At 37.5% G+C, this 15767-nt stretch overlaps 1 protein-coding gene across 1 annotated transcript in view; it reads left to right on the top strand.

Annotated features, from left to right (window-relative positions):
- Positions 1-15767, top strand: part of LOC118739767 (cubilin homolog) — a gene marked incomplete at its 3' end in the record, with an annotated part of 488997 nt that overhangs the window by 91773 nt on the left and 381457 nt on the right.

The following is a 15767-nucleotide window of genomic DNA, read 5'->3' as shown; positions in this document are numbered from 1 at the left end:
TTGGATTTCAATGCTGACATTATTATCGGTGTTAATGCTGGTTCCCAAGTAAACGAAATTCTCTACTTTCTCGAAATTCTAACTGTCAACAGTGACGTGGGTGCCAAGGCGCGAGTGTGCTGACTGTTTGTTTGATGACAGGAGATACTTCGTCTTGCCCTCTCTTACTGCCAGACCTATTCGCTTTGCTTCCCTATCCAACTTGGAAAAGGCACAACAGACTTCGCGGTTTTTGTTACCGATGATGTCGATGTCATCGGCATAAGCCAGCAATTGCACGCTCTTATAGTAAATTGCTCCTGAGCGGTTCAGTTCTGCAGCTCTTATTATCTTCTCCAACATCACATTAAAGAAGTCGCATGAAAGGGAGTCGCCCTGTCTGAAACCCCGTTTTGTGGCGAACGGCTCGGAGAGGTCTTTCCCAATTCTGACGGAGCTGGTGGTATTTCTCAACGTCATTTTACGCAGCCGTATGAGTTTTGAGGGGATGCCAAATTCAGACATAGCGGCGTATAGGCAACTCCTTTTAGTGCTGTCAAAAGTGGCTTTAAAGTCGGCAAATTGGCTCTCGCGGCTCTTTTCCAAGATTTGTTGTATTGTGAATACCAGGTCTATGGTGGATTTGCCAGGTCTAAAGCCACACTGATAAGGCCCAATTAGTTCATTGACGGTGGGCTTCAGTCTTTCACACAATACGCTCGATAAGACCTTGTAACCTATGCTTAGAAGGCTGACTCCGCGGTAGTTGGCGCGAATGGAGGGTCACCTTTCTTGTAGATTGGGCAGAGCACACTTAAATTCCAGTCGTCGGGCATGCGTTCATCTGACCATATTCTGCACAAGAGTTGATGCATGCACCTTATCAACTCCTCGCGGCCATACTTGAATAGCTCAGCTGGCAGGCTGCCAGCTCCAGCGGCTTTGTTGTTTTTCAGCCGCGTTATTGCTATTTATACGTACCTCGTCATAGTCAGGCGGTGGAACGTCGACTCCGTCATCATCGACTACGGGATCGGGTTCTTCTTCTCCGAAACTTTCCGTGCTGCTACCATTTAGTAGGACGGAAAGTGTTCCCTCCATAATTTAAGTACGCTCTGGACATCAGTTAATAGGTCCCCATTATTGTTCTTACAGGAGTACGCCCCGGTCTTTAAACCTTCCGTAAGTCACCTAACTCTCTGGTAAAATTTTCGGGCATTCGGGCATGACGGTAAACAGTCTAAGGTTGGAGACGAATCTAATGGAGTGGACACCGTTTCCTCCTCCTCGTCCGAGCTACTGGTATCACTTTGCTTATGGCAACTGGTTCGTTGACTTAGTTAATGTGCTTTGCATAGTACATAGGAAGTCAGTACTTGTAAATACTAATTACATGCTTTTGTGCTTTGCAAAGGACATGGAAATAAACATAATGGTCGAAAGCTCACTGTTTAATCTATATATAAATATATAAAAATTAGGGCTGTGCGATTATTCAATTACTCGAGCAAGTTGGTTAATCAATTATTCGGTTAATCAATAACTCGAGTAATCAAGATTTTGATTACTCAAAACGATGATTAATCGAGTTACTTGAAATATGATTACTCAAAAAAAATAATTTTACTCGTTAAAAGAGTTTGCTTTGGAAAAGGCTTATTTCCTTTTTTACATTACAGAAAGTTTGATTTCAAAGTATCAAGGAACTTTAACTACTTTATACTTATGTAAAGAGTTGAAATGTTGATTACTCATTTTACTCGAAATTTTGATTAATCATAATGCAGCTTACTCAAATATTTTTGTTTTTGGTTAATCAAAAATATTGATTACTCGAGTAACTGAACTTTTGAGTAATCATAAATTCCAATTAATCGAATAATTGAGTTATTTACTTTATGATTAATTAAAATTTTGAGTAATCAATTAATCGCACAGCCCTAATAAAAATGTTGTGTTCGTATGTCACGGTCGTCAAAACTCGAGAACGGCTGAACCGATTTGAATAATTTTTTTTTGTATTGTTCGGTATAATACCAGAACCAATGATATCGCAAAAAATTGGAGGGTTGCCACCTATTTGACAATTTTTAAACCCAATTATATTGACAAAATAAATAAATTATTTCAATATGGGTATAAAATTCAAGAGGTTTAAGAAATATTACTTCTGGAAATATTTTTGACGAGGCTTGCCACCTATTTGAAAATTTTAACTCAGTCAAATTGATAAAATAAATGAAATATTGCCATGTGGGTGTCAAACTAAAGAGTTTTAAGAAGGCTTACAGCCAAAAATATGCTTGAAGAGGGTTGCAACCTGATTGAAAATTTAACTAAAGTACATCGATAAAATAAATGAAATATATCAATATGGGTATCGAACTAAAGAGGTTCAAGAAAGATAACTGCTGGAAATATTTTTTATTTATTTATTTATTTATTTATTTATTTATATATTTAGTCTATGAAACAATATTTCTTACAGACTAGTAGATAAATGGTTTTGCTAATGCTAGTACAATATTAACATTACAAATTATTGTGAAGGAGATTTAAAAAAGCTTGTTTTGTTATAGAGAAATCAATTATGATTCTTTCCGATAATATATTAAGTTCTCACATAGATCTCGCCAAGGGAGCATTACTGGAAAATCTTGTCTTGACTTTTGCCAAGTAAAATGGATGAGACTCGAAGATTGCGCCTGGGTACATTGAAGCTTATCCGTTCCAAGAGATAGGGCAATCGACGACACCTTGAATAACATTAAATGTAAAGGTTAAAGAAAGGATAGATCTCCGGCTTTCTAAAGATTGTAAGTTTATCAGCTTGAGACGCGAAGCGTACAAAGGAACAGGACTTTCAAATTTCAGTAACCGAAGAGCATACTTAAGAAAAACTTTTTGTATACGTTCCAGTCTTTTTATAAAAAGTTGGCTATGTCGTCTCCAAACGAATACGGCATATTCGAGATGAGAACGCACTAAACTTATAAATAATGCTTTGAAAGTATATGGGTCAGAGAAATTAGTGCTATTACGACGTACAAAACCAAGTACTGAGTATGCTTTCGTAATTACATAGTTAACATGGTTGTTAAATGAAAGTTTCGGATCAAATATAACCCCTAGATCTTTAATTTCGCCGACATTATTGAGAATATGATTCGATATGCAATAAGACGTATTGCGAACATTCAAAATCTTCGCAAACGTCATCTTAAAGCATTTATTTATGTTTAAAGATAAACGAGATTTCAGGCACCAGCGATGGAGAGCGTCAATATTGCATTGAAGCCTTACCTCGTCAAATGAATCTTTAATTATAGTGTATACCTTAAGATCATCTGCATAGAGTAAAAAATTTGCGAATGAGAAACAGCTACTAATGTCATTTATAAAAAGGACGAACAGTAGAGGACCCAAGACACTTCCTTGCGGCACCCCAGAGGAAGCCACAAAAGAGTCAGAAGACACACCATCTATGGTTACAACACAGGGTCTGTTGGATAAGTAGGATCTTATCCATTCCAAGAAGCATGAATGAAAACCTAGGCAGGGAAGTTTTTCGACTAGTATACTATGAGGGACTCTATCAAAGGCTTTCGAGAAGTCCGTATATATACAGTCCACCTGTAATCCAAAAGAAAACGCCTTTACGCAGTAGTCGGTGAAAACTGCTAGGTTTGAAACTGTAGACCGCCCAGAAACAAAGCCATGCTGGTTATGACAAATAAAAGATTTAGTAGCAAAGTACAGTTTATCTTTAACTACACACTCGAACAGTTTAGAAATAGTTGAGAGTTTAGAGATGGGCCTATAGTTCCTAACATCGTTTTTCTTACCACCTTTTAGAATAGGGGTTATGGAAGTAACTTTCCATTCATCAATAAATATACCTGAAGCAAGAGACTTATTAAAAATGATTTTTAGTGGTTGAATTAGGGTAGAACATTTTTTCAATAGCAGGGCAGACAGACCATCAATATCAGTTTGAGAAGAGGGTTTAAGGGAAGCTACCCCCTTTGTAATATCTTCAGTTGATAATGTCAGGGAGCCAAAATTAAGGCTCGAATTGATATCAGAAGAAATGTTAGCTGTGGTGCTACTATCAGCAGAAACAAAATTCGACCTAAAAAGTCGGCGAACAGATTAACCACATCTTCTGGAGACTCAGCAAAATTATCGTCCAGGAAAACTGAAGATGGGATATTTGAACATGACCTCTTGGATTTGATATAAGTCCAAAAACATTTCGGGTTAGATTTAATGCTCACCTCAGCAGATCGAATGTAATTTTTGTGGAGGTATTTGTCTAAGCGACTAAATTCTTTTGAATATTGTTGGTATTTAAGAAACAAGTTATGGTTTCTGGTTAACTGAAATCTTTTATAATATTTGTTTCTTAAGTTTTTAAGCTTTTTTAAATCTTTCGTGTACCAGGGTACCTTATATGATAATTTTTTCTTGACAGGTATATTTTCCAGGCAGAATTCGTACATAGCCCTTTTAAAAGTTGAAAAACAGTTAGCAGTACTTAAATCTGATAAAGTGGCATCCCAATCGATATTAAGCAGCAGATTATTCAAGTTGGAAAAATCGCAGGTAGCAAATTTGAGTGCGATTTTATCCATAGAAGCTGTACAAGTAGAAGAATATTCGTAAAAATCCAGGCTTATAACTAAGGACACATGATGCTTATCACAAACGCTATAATTAATATTATCGCTTACAAATATGAGATCTAGGATCCTATTTAGAGTATTAACAAATTTATTGATTTGCTTAAGGTTAAGGCTGAGAATACAGTCAATAAAATAAGACTCATGGGCAGCACTTACATTGGATGGAGTGAGAACCGAATTAGAAAGAGTGTCAGTCCATTGGACATTGTGTAAGTTGAAATCTCCCAATATGCACAAATTACTATCTGATGGATCATTTAATGCGAGCGAGACAATATTATCCACATGCATTTTATATAGATCAAAGTTGCTATTTGGTGGGATATAAGAAGTAATTAGATATAGGCATCTACATCTAAAAGGGTCTCTTAAGCTATAGCCATGTGGATGTCAAACTAAAGAGTTTTAAGAAGGCTTACAGCCGAAAATATTTTAAAGGAGGGTTGCTGCCTGTTAAAAAATTTAGCGCAATTTAATTGATAAACTTAATGTTATATTACAATATAGATTTTAAATTAAAGAGGTTTAAGAAAGATAACTGCCGGAAATATTTTTGAGTAAAATTGCCACATATTTGAAAATTTAAACTCAGTTATTTTGATAAAATAAATAAAATACGGTAATTTGGTTATCAAACTTTAGATTTTTAAGGAGACTTACAATCGAAAATATGTTTGAGGTACAATATGGGTACCAAACGAAAGGTATTTGAAAAATCTTGATTTGGAAATATTTTTTATAGGATTATCACCTATCTAAAAGTAAAGACTGAAAATATTGAAATTAAATGTAATATTACATAGCTGGTTGCAAACGAAAAGTATTTGGGAAAGCTTTACTAGGGAATTTGTTTAAATCTTATCGAACGAAGTGATCATAGTATCAACGAAGAGCTGGTACACAAATTACTTAATGTAAAAAATTAATAAACAAGTAATTTTTAAGCAAACAACCCACCGACTCCAATTCACATATAAAAGTTTAATAGTACCGTTAATTTTTTCATGGTCCAATGATCGGATCTAAGCCAAATTAGTATGGGATCACCTGGAAATCGGTTGACGTGGTTCAAAGTTATGCAGTAACATGCATAAAAAAAAAATTCCGACGAATTGATAACCTTCTCCTTTCTTAGAAGTCGGCTAAAAACTATTGAAACAAATAACAAAATGATAAAAGAGTAACGAAAACAAAAAACTATCGCATGAAAGCTGTTTAAAAAGTACTTAATGAAAACCTTAAATTGTTGACACCATTCCCTAGCAATATAAATCAGTTAACTTTTACTCGTAAACAATTTCATCTGGGTCGTCATAGCCTACTACGTATATTGCGAGTAAAGAAATTTTGAATAACATGAGATAAAGTTATTATGATTTTGATTATCATTACTATTGTGAACTCCTATTCCCGATCAAGGAACCCCAAATTAAAGCATAAGCAGAAGGGCATCTTCGATCGCATGATGCAAATGTTAAGATAATAAGAGCTGCAGAACTGAACCATGTAGGACAGTGGTGGATCCAGCGGGGGGATTTTGGGTGTTAAACTACGTGTCTGTCAGTGGCGGACGCACGGGGTGTGTTTTAATATGACACGGGGTGTGTTTTAATATGACGCATATCTATGTATAGCGTCTCTGTATTAAAACACCCGCCCCGTGGGTCCTCTACTGACTGACACGTAATTTAACCACCAAAACCCCCGCGCTGATCCGCGCCTGATGTAGGAACATTTTTTACAAGGGCGTGTAATTTATGGCGTGTGCCGATGACATCGACATCATCGGTAACAAAAATCGCGAAGTCTCTTCGGCCTTTTCCAAGCTGGATAAGGAAGCAAAGCGAATGCGCCTGGTGGTAAACGAGGACAAGACGAAGTATATCAGTCACCGCGTTCGCGCCTTGGAAACCACGTCACTGTTGACAGTTATAATTTCGGGAATGTGGAGAATTTACTAGGGAACCAGCATTATCAACGATAAAAATATCAGCATGGAAAACCCGCACAGAATTACTCTTGCCAACAAGTGCTGCTATGGACTGAGTAGGCAATTCGGGAGTAAAATCCTTTCTCGACGTACAAAAACCGCACTCTATAAGTCACTCATCATGCCCGAGCTGTTATAAGCCGCAGAAGCTTAGACAGTGACAACTTTCGATGAGGCAGCTCTTGGAATATTCGAGAGAAAGATTTTGCGGAAGATTTACGGGCCTTTTCGCGTTGGCGACGGCGAGTACCGCAGACGATGGAACGATGAACTGTATGAGCTTTACAACGACATGGACATAGTGCAACGAATTAAAGTACAGCGGCTCCGCTGGCTTGGCCATGTCGTTCGAATGGACACCGACGCTCCAGGTGTAAAAGAATTCAACTCGCAAGCCGCTGGTGGTAGCAGACGAATAGGGTGCCCCCATTGCAATGTAGAGACTAAGTTCCCACAGAGAGAAATTACTGGCGGCCTTTGTCGAGCTTGGCCAAAATGGCTTAGGCGGTTTCAAAGCCAAAGTAGAAGAAAAATATGCAAATGATAAATGACGGAGTTGGGAGACCATTTTCTTGGATACGCCAGGAGGAACTAGGAAAATCTTCCTTATCAGATGGATTCTGGCAACGGTTCGATCAAAAAATTACATTACCTTAGCTATCGCTTCGTCTTGAATAGCTGCGACATTGTTACCAGGTGGAAACATTGCCAATTCAGCTCTTGAGCTGCCATTGAACATATAAATCATCGAAGCTCCCACGTGCAATCTTTTCAGAGCATCCGGTATGGAAAAAGGTTTACAAAAATTTTAACTCATTGTTTGGGATGAGTGCACCATGACCCTTAAAAAATCGCTTGAGGTCGTTGATCGATAGTTGCGAGATTTGTGTGGAAACGTTCAACCATTCCGGAATGCACACTAGCGGACGAGATAAATGCTTGCCTGAAATAGTCAACATTGCGACAAGACGAACATACATACACTGCAGCTGAAGTATTTGCGCGACAATAACTGGACATTGGGAACGGAAAGCTGCCAGTCAATGAGAGATTAAGCCCAAAATACAATAACGCAGTGGCAGTGGCAGCGGCAGTTTTTCGAAATCAGCTGTTTTTTTAGAAAGTGTATTGTCCAATGAAGCGACTCACAATACAGTAGTGGCAGCTAGCAGTACTGCTCAGTTTAGCCCAAATTCTAAATTCACTGCCACTGCCTTCATCGCAGCAAACTTCGTATGCTGAATTTGACATAAATGAAACGCAGCCAACATCTGTTGATGTCACTGAAGCCTAAAAGGCAACAACAAAAATGTAAAAAAACAAAAGGGAATGTCAAAAAAAGCAGTCACTGACAACGCCGTATTGTGTTTGCTACGGCAGTGACTGCCAATATTAGCAGTAACAGCTGATTTTAAAAACTGTCACTGCCACTGGCACTGCGCTATTGTATTTTGGGATTTAAGACGAATTTTACGGCCAGATAATTTTTGTAACTTAGAAACATCAAAAGGAGAACTGATCGAAATAATGTTTCTTTATTAAGAAAATGAATTATAGGAATCACGATTGGCTCAGTGAATGGGCTATTCTTGCGGTTTATCAACTAAATAATAATGGTATTGAGAACAGTCGTTACTTGAGCTGATCTGCTCTTTTACCAGACTGCCAGGCCACTTGCTCACTTTGGTGAATACCGCTAATGTTATTCAATCCAGCATTCAACGTGAGGAAATAGCATGTACGTCGATAAACACCGTTGTGGAAAAAGACCATCCAACGGAATTTTTGAACTCTATTGATCTTCAATGGAGACCCCACATAAGTACTGGAATTGAAAATAGGTGAGACAATCATGTTGCGGAATATTAATCAGCCAAAACTTTGCAACGGCACGTGACTCGCACTTAAGAAATTTATAAAGAAAGTAGTGTAAGTAAAGATTTTAACGTGGCCTTTCAAAGGTGAAGAGTTCCCATGATTCCGACCGGTACACCATTTCAATTTAAAGATTGCAATTCCCAATTCGATTGGCATTCGGAATCACAATCAATAATGCTCCAGGTCGAACTTTGGAAACATGGTTTAGATTTAGATGCGGATTGCTTCTCAGATGTTGCGTGTTCGTGTGTGGGCAAACCAGATATCCTTGATATCTATGCAGAGAATGGAAAAACAACAAATATTCTGTGCACACAAGTACTTATCATAACCAAACACATTATGCTTTGTTTCGTTAATAATTTATCATCCATATAACAGGAATATGCCACAGCAAAGCGTGGCAGGGTACAGCTAGTATTTATATAAAATAATAGTTTAAATAATTAGTTTATAATATTAATCGGTTAGTAACGCCAAATAAATACATATTTACGAAATAAATCACCGGATGAAAAAAAAATTTACTTACCTTTGCGTTGATACTTGTTATCACGTTTTCCTAGCGACGCCATTTTTAAATTAATACTGAATGGCATATGACGTTTTTATTTGTTTTCCATAACCTAAGATGTCAGTGCACGTCATAGTAAAAATATTTTAGTGTTGCCAATTAAAAATAAGCCGTCAGAATTTTTTATTTTCTACGTACTATATATAGGACAGATGTACTCAGGAGCTTAAGGCCTTTTTCTGATACCAAAAAGCCCAAAAACTGTACTTCCGTTTTGAAGAATCTAGATTTTTCTGGCGATACTCTCATCCCTTCTGTCTCTAATTTTTGGAGGACATTATATATATTTTCTAAATGAGACTGTTCATAGGGCGAAATTATAATTATTTCGTCGACATAAGCGTGACAACATTTACCTATATCATCCCGTAAGACATCGTCTATTGCCCTTTGAAATATGCTGGGCGCGTTTCTTAAGCCAAAAGGTAACCGGCAGAATTCGTACTTCCCGTTATTTACGCTAAACGCAGTTTTTTGCATGTCCTCCTCACACATGATAATTTGGTGGAAACCTTGACTTGAGGTCCAAAGTAGTAAAGTATTTAGATTTTCCTAAATTGGTCAAAATGATCGATGCGTCCGGTACGGGATATCGATCAGGGATAGTTTTCTCATTAACCTTCCTAAAGTCCATCACCATGCGCAACTTCGGGTTACCATTCTCATCACGACCTTTTTTAGATACCACGTGTACTGGTGAATTATAGGGCGAACATGATTTCCTAATAATACCATCATTGAGAAGTGTTTCAATTTCTTTCTTAATAAATGGAAATAGGATACGGAGAGCTTTTGCTGTATATTGGTTCATTAGTAGTTGTGCGAATTCTGCCCTTTACTGAGGTATTGTATGGCAATGCCCTATCCGGATCAGCAAAAGCGTTTACGTTCTTATTAAGTACTTGGCAAAATTGAGTTTGAAAATTAGTTGGAACTGAGTCTGTCTGTATTGTTATTAAGTTGACTTGATCAATTGGGAGATGTTGTAATTTCACTTTACCATTTCGATAAAGTAAATACCCGCTTTCAGTGACGATTTTTGCATTGATTTGCCTATGGAAGTCATAACCTATGATACCATCAAACATATTTAGATTTGAAAATAAATAAAATGTTGAGGTATGGTCTAAAATGTTAACTAAAAATTTTTTATTAATGATATTTGTGCCATTAATTGAATTTAAACGAAAAGGCTTTTCTAACAGGTCTATTCTGCGCTGGTAATAAAAAGTTTGTAACCGGTGAATAAAGTTCCTGTCAATTTTTAAACCCTTTTCGCATTCTGTGCACTATTGTAACCGGTAAGTTTTGTTACCATCTCATAAGCTGGTAACAAAGTATTGCCCCGTGAAATATGCAATGCCAGAATTTGCACAACTCTTCATAGCTGAATTGCTGAATATTTTAACTTCATTGCCAACGTACCTAGAATCGCGGTGACAAGAACTGGTAACATTTTTTGGTAACACAATTTTCCGGTTACAAAATCTTCGGTAACGTGCAGAATAGACCTGTAAGAGTCTAACACCTTCAAGAAATGAAAAATTGTTGATGTAATTTTTCGATGTCCCTGTTTCAATCAAAATACGAAGCTCTTGACCGTTTCTAGTTTTTTTAGTAATATACGGCAGGAGCGAATTTAGTTTAAACAAGTAAGAAAGTCTAAGTTCGGGCGGAGCCGAACATTAAATTAATGGCGCAAGTATTATTATGTTTTTCACCTTTCCGCAAGCTACCGCTACATGGTAAGCCGGGGTGTATCAATTTTGAGTAAGTTAGCGTCCTTAAATTTCGAAATATTGAAATTTCAAGCATTTCTGAAATTTATTGTTATATGAAAAGCGGCCGTAATTTTAGGCCGATTTCAATAATTTTCAACGCTTTGCTTTAATGTGGCATGCACAATAACCGTACCAAGTTTGGTGCAAATTGGTAGAACGGTTACCGAGATACATATATGTGACCATAAGTGGGCGGTGCCACGCCCATTTTCCAAAATTTTATCATAAACGTATTTCTTGGTAAAGAATTGTTGCAAGTGTCAATGTTGAATAAATTAGCTTTAATATTTACTGATTTATCTAAGAATTCGTATTTCTCTAAATTACCCTTATATGGAATGTGGGCGTGGTTATTGTCCGATTTTAAAAATTTTCGGCCGTTTCATATACTGTATCAAGGGCAACAACTGTGCCAAGTTGGGAAGAAATCGGTGCAGCGGTTGCCAAGATATACACATGTAACCATAAGTGGGCGTGGCTACGCCCATTTTTAAAAAATTTATAATATTCTTATTTCTCGTCTACAAATTATTATAAGTATCAATTTTGAGTGAATTATTTTCAATAGTTAGTAAAATATCGCAGTTTTCGTATTTCTGAAAATTACCGTTATATGGGAGGTAGGCGTGGTTATTGTCCGATTTTGCCCATTTTCAATACAATCCGTCCTACGCCCGAAAGAAGAACGCGTACCAAGTTTCGTTAAGATATCTCAATTTTTACACGAGTTATCGTGTGCACAGGCGGACGGACAGACGGACGGACGGACGGACAGACAGTCACCGCTTAATCGATTTCTCTTTTCATCCTGATCATTTATGTATACATTTGTCTATATCTATCTCGATTCGTTTTGCCTGTTACAAACAACCGCTATGTGAACAAAGTTATAATACCCTTTTTCACAAGTGCGCTCGGGTATAAAAATTGATTACATCGTCATGATCAGCAACGACATCTCCGTCTTGTAGTCACAATAGTAGCAACCGCTATACCCGATACCTTCGCGGGTTTCACTCTCACAGCTTATGTTGTTGTCATTTGATAAGTCTTCTGGTCTGTCCGGCATAAAGTTAACCCTCTGTACCTTTTGAATGGGTACTCGGTCGGAATTTGATTGTTCACGAGCACGTTTAAAAGCCAATTGCTGGTTATAATTTGGATTCTGCGATCTAGTAGTATATGTGAAAATATTAGGCTTAGACAAATTTTTGCTCTGCTGCTGTGAGGTAAAGTTATTGTTAGAATGACTACTCTGCCTGTAAAAGGATGAACTCCTATCAATTTCCATAGGGGTTGGTATATTCGTAACAGTCGGGTAAAAGCGTAAATGGTATTGTGACACTACTGGTCTTGGCTTGTTAGGCTTTAATATGTTACCCATCGCAAATGCTTGCGCGAAGTCATAACGCATATGACTCGTCTGGAGTTCTTGTGCGACTGCCAGAGCAGATGGAAGATCTTTCGGCCTTGCTAAAAAAGGATTTCGCACATCGTCATGCATTCTCCCTGGCGCGATCATTTAATGCTGCTATAACATCACTATTGCCACTATGAGTCATAATTTGTTTATTAATTATTAATGATAATTGCTTATCCACCTTGTTATAGTAGTTGTAATAGACAAGTTATTCTGTCTCAAAATACTTAACTCATTTTCCATTACGTACAATGGCCTCTTGTCAGCATAAGATTGATCGAGCCTCGCATAATCGCCTTATAATTCAAAACGGTATTGAACGATGCTAGAGTAGTGTTGGCAGAATCAACTATCTTATTCCTAAAAATACCCATAGCTACATAATACCCCTCTGATCCCTCCTTGTAATAGTCCATAGCGAATTCTGCGGCACTTCGCCACGCCGGGTATGTGGAAGATTTGATTAAATCTAAACTGGCATTGTTTTGTTCAATTAATGGGTTTATGGAAACTGGTAAAAATGGTTCCACACTAGGTGCTTCCAACCGGTTAATGGCTAAAGTTAGTCGTTGTAACTGCTCCGCTACGTCCTGTCTGGTACGTTCATTAGAGGCATTGACGATATCTAACACTTGTTCTCTACTAACACTCATTTTTCCAATTATAAACAATTTTGTAATTCAAAGACTTGGTTTATAAATAGATGCAATATATTTTCCTTGAAAAGGCCTCTATATTAACGAAAAGATTTCTAAACTAATTTATAATTTAATTAATTTTGCCGGTCGCAAACTTTGATCAAATACCTTTCGCTAACGCAATTTCGATATTTGGATTTATTTTATTTACAATGCAATTATGCAATTTTAATAGATTGATTATGATAAAGAGAAAAACTTAAATAGTGTTTAGTATTACATACAATATGGTTTTACCAAGCAATATATTAACAATGCTATTGAAATTTGACCATAGAATAGTTCTGTTGCACACATAAATACAAGCTTTCGTTACATGTGGTCTTTATAATTTTTATAAAGAATTTAAAAAACTTCACTACGAAAGTGTCTTAGCCACAGAATTTTTCGGGTTTATTTTCAACTGGTTCTAACGAGTTTTCCTTTTTAATAAAATTTAGCGAACCTTTAACTTTTAATAAAGTCTTTTTTCAAAATGCGCTAACTAGCAATATAAAGTTATATTTTTAAAGCAAAAGCAAACTAAGGTACTCTTTTAAAGAAAGTTTGGCAAACGTGTTTTAAACTTTTCATAAAGTTATTTTTAATGCACCGTTTTGAAACACAGAAGTCACTGTTTTTTATTCCACTTAACCAATATTTAAAAATCACTTACAAAATTCAAATCAGCTTCTCGTAGGTCCTATGGTCCTTTAAACTCTTACAAAGCAATAATTTGCTGATGGTTTAAAGCAGATTCTCAGGTATCCTGCGGTCCTTATCATTTAAGAAAGCCTTAAAGTTGGGCGCCATATAAAAATCCTTGGATGTATTGTACAGACTCGCCTTTATTCTATAAGGTAACTTTTATTAAATTTTTTATTTCGAACGAAGCGACTAACTCGTTTCATGTCCGTTTTTATAATGATCTTATCAATACTAGCATAACGCAGAATTTCCCGAGGTTTGGTGATTTTCTTTCGAGCATTTTCTTCTTTAATTGTCTGGATGGCCTTGGTGACAAATCCGGGTGTATGAATTAGCCCCCACTGAATTAACCCCCACCGGGCAAAATGACTTAAGCCCCACCAATTTTACAACGAAATTAAAAATGGCGGAAAGTGGGGCTAAAGTCATTTTCGTGGGGATTAATTCATTTTTTTTTAGTGGGGATTCTGTCATGTAAGAACCCCCACGTTTGGTGGGGCTTAATTCATTTTGATTGGTGGGGATAAAATCATTTTCAGATTTTTCCTTTTACGAAAGGTTAAAATCACTAATAGTGCACATTTCGTAAAAGGAGAAACCATAATTTTGTAAATTATAAAATAATAGGAGGGAATTTTTCCTTTTACGAAAGGTTGAAATCACTAATAGTGCACATTTCGTAAAAGGAGAAACCATAATTTTGTAAATAATCATATAATAAAAATCCGGGTGTATGAATTAGCCCCCACTGAATTAACCCCCACGTTTGGTGGGGCTTAATTCATTTCGATTGGTGGGGATAAAATCATTTTCGTGGGGTTTAATTCATTTTTTTTTCGTGGGGATTCTGTCATTTTTGGTGGGGAAAGATTCACTGAGACATTGGTGGGGCTTAAGTCATTTTGCCCGGTGGGGGTTAATTCAGTGGGGGCTAATTCATACACCCGACAAATCCCACCGTTGCTTACATAGCGTGCTGGTGGTCTTTGTTGCTTGCATTTTTGTGTGTAGCAACAACTCAGTTGGAGTTATTGATGCTGTAGATGCCGTGGGTGACCTTGATGATAAAACTCCACGTTGCTTTCTTGTTGCTAAGTGCTAGAATTGATATTGCATTATTGTGCCAAGCGTTAGGGGGCAATTCGGTTGGAGTTGTTGATGCATTTGCGCACGACACCAACGTCATTATTACTAATACTCTTAGTAATCTTCCGCAATAAATATGTGCATCTTTATAACCCAGTGTCAACTTGCCAAACATGCAACCCAGCATTAACGTTCGGGGGTAGCATATGCTACTTCTTCGTTAACTTATACAACGAAAAAGTAAGTAAATTTAATATGCATAACGCTTGTTGTGTTTATTTTTCGCTAATTTGCTATTAATCTCCAGTTTGTTTACGTTAGTGTGTGCTGACTATGGTTGCCGTATAACATTTTTCGTTTGTACCATAATTTACCTTTAAATATACCAAAGTAGATTTAAATTTAGGATGGTTCCGTGCGCAGAAGTGGAAAACTTTTGACTGCCATTCACCTGGGAGTGGCCAGAAGCGATTCTTTTGCGTACGGTTCAAATCGCAGCTCACAACGTCCGGATATTTATATCCACGTATCCTCTGGGTAGCAACCAAACACCCGTTTGGGAGCGAGCTAAAGCGAGAAGGCGTAAAACTTCGCGTGCGCTGGGTTTGGATCCCGCCACGTTAAAACCCCGCTCAATGAAAAGAAAGAAACAGCCTCGGATGAGACCCCCTTTTTCTGATGACGACCAGGGCAAACGTATAAAGGACTATGATTTAAGGGTATGCACCTGGAATATCCGGACCCTTAATGGGGAAGGTGCCTCTGCCCGGCTGGTTGATGTCCTCGGGAAGACAAAGGCTGACATCACCGCCATCCAAGAAATGCGATGGACGGGGCAAGGTAAAGTAAGCGTGAAGCCTTGCGACGTCTACTACAGTTGCCACGTAAAGGAGCGCAAATTCGGTGTTGGATTCGTGGTAGGAGAGAGACTCCGTCGCCGAGTACTGGCGTTCACCCCGGTGGACGAACGTCTAGCCACAATCCGCATC

This window comes from Rhagoletis pomonella, unplaced genomic scaffold (assembly GCF_013731165.1).
Source record: "Rhagoletis pomonella isolate Grant_MI unplaced genomic scaffold, Rhpom_1.0 Rhpom_scaffold_00005, whole genome shotgun sequence".
NCBI classification, from domain to species: Eukaryota; Metazoa; Arthropoda; class Insecta; order Diptera; family Tephritidae; genus Rhagoletis; species Rhagoletis pomonella.
The sequence above is the reverse complement of the archived record's forward strand: the minus strand, read 5'-3'. Positions and strand labels throughout refer to the sequence as shown.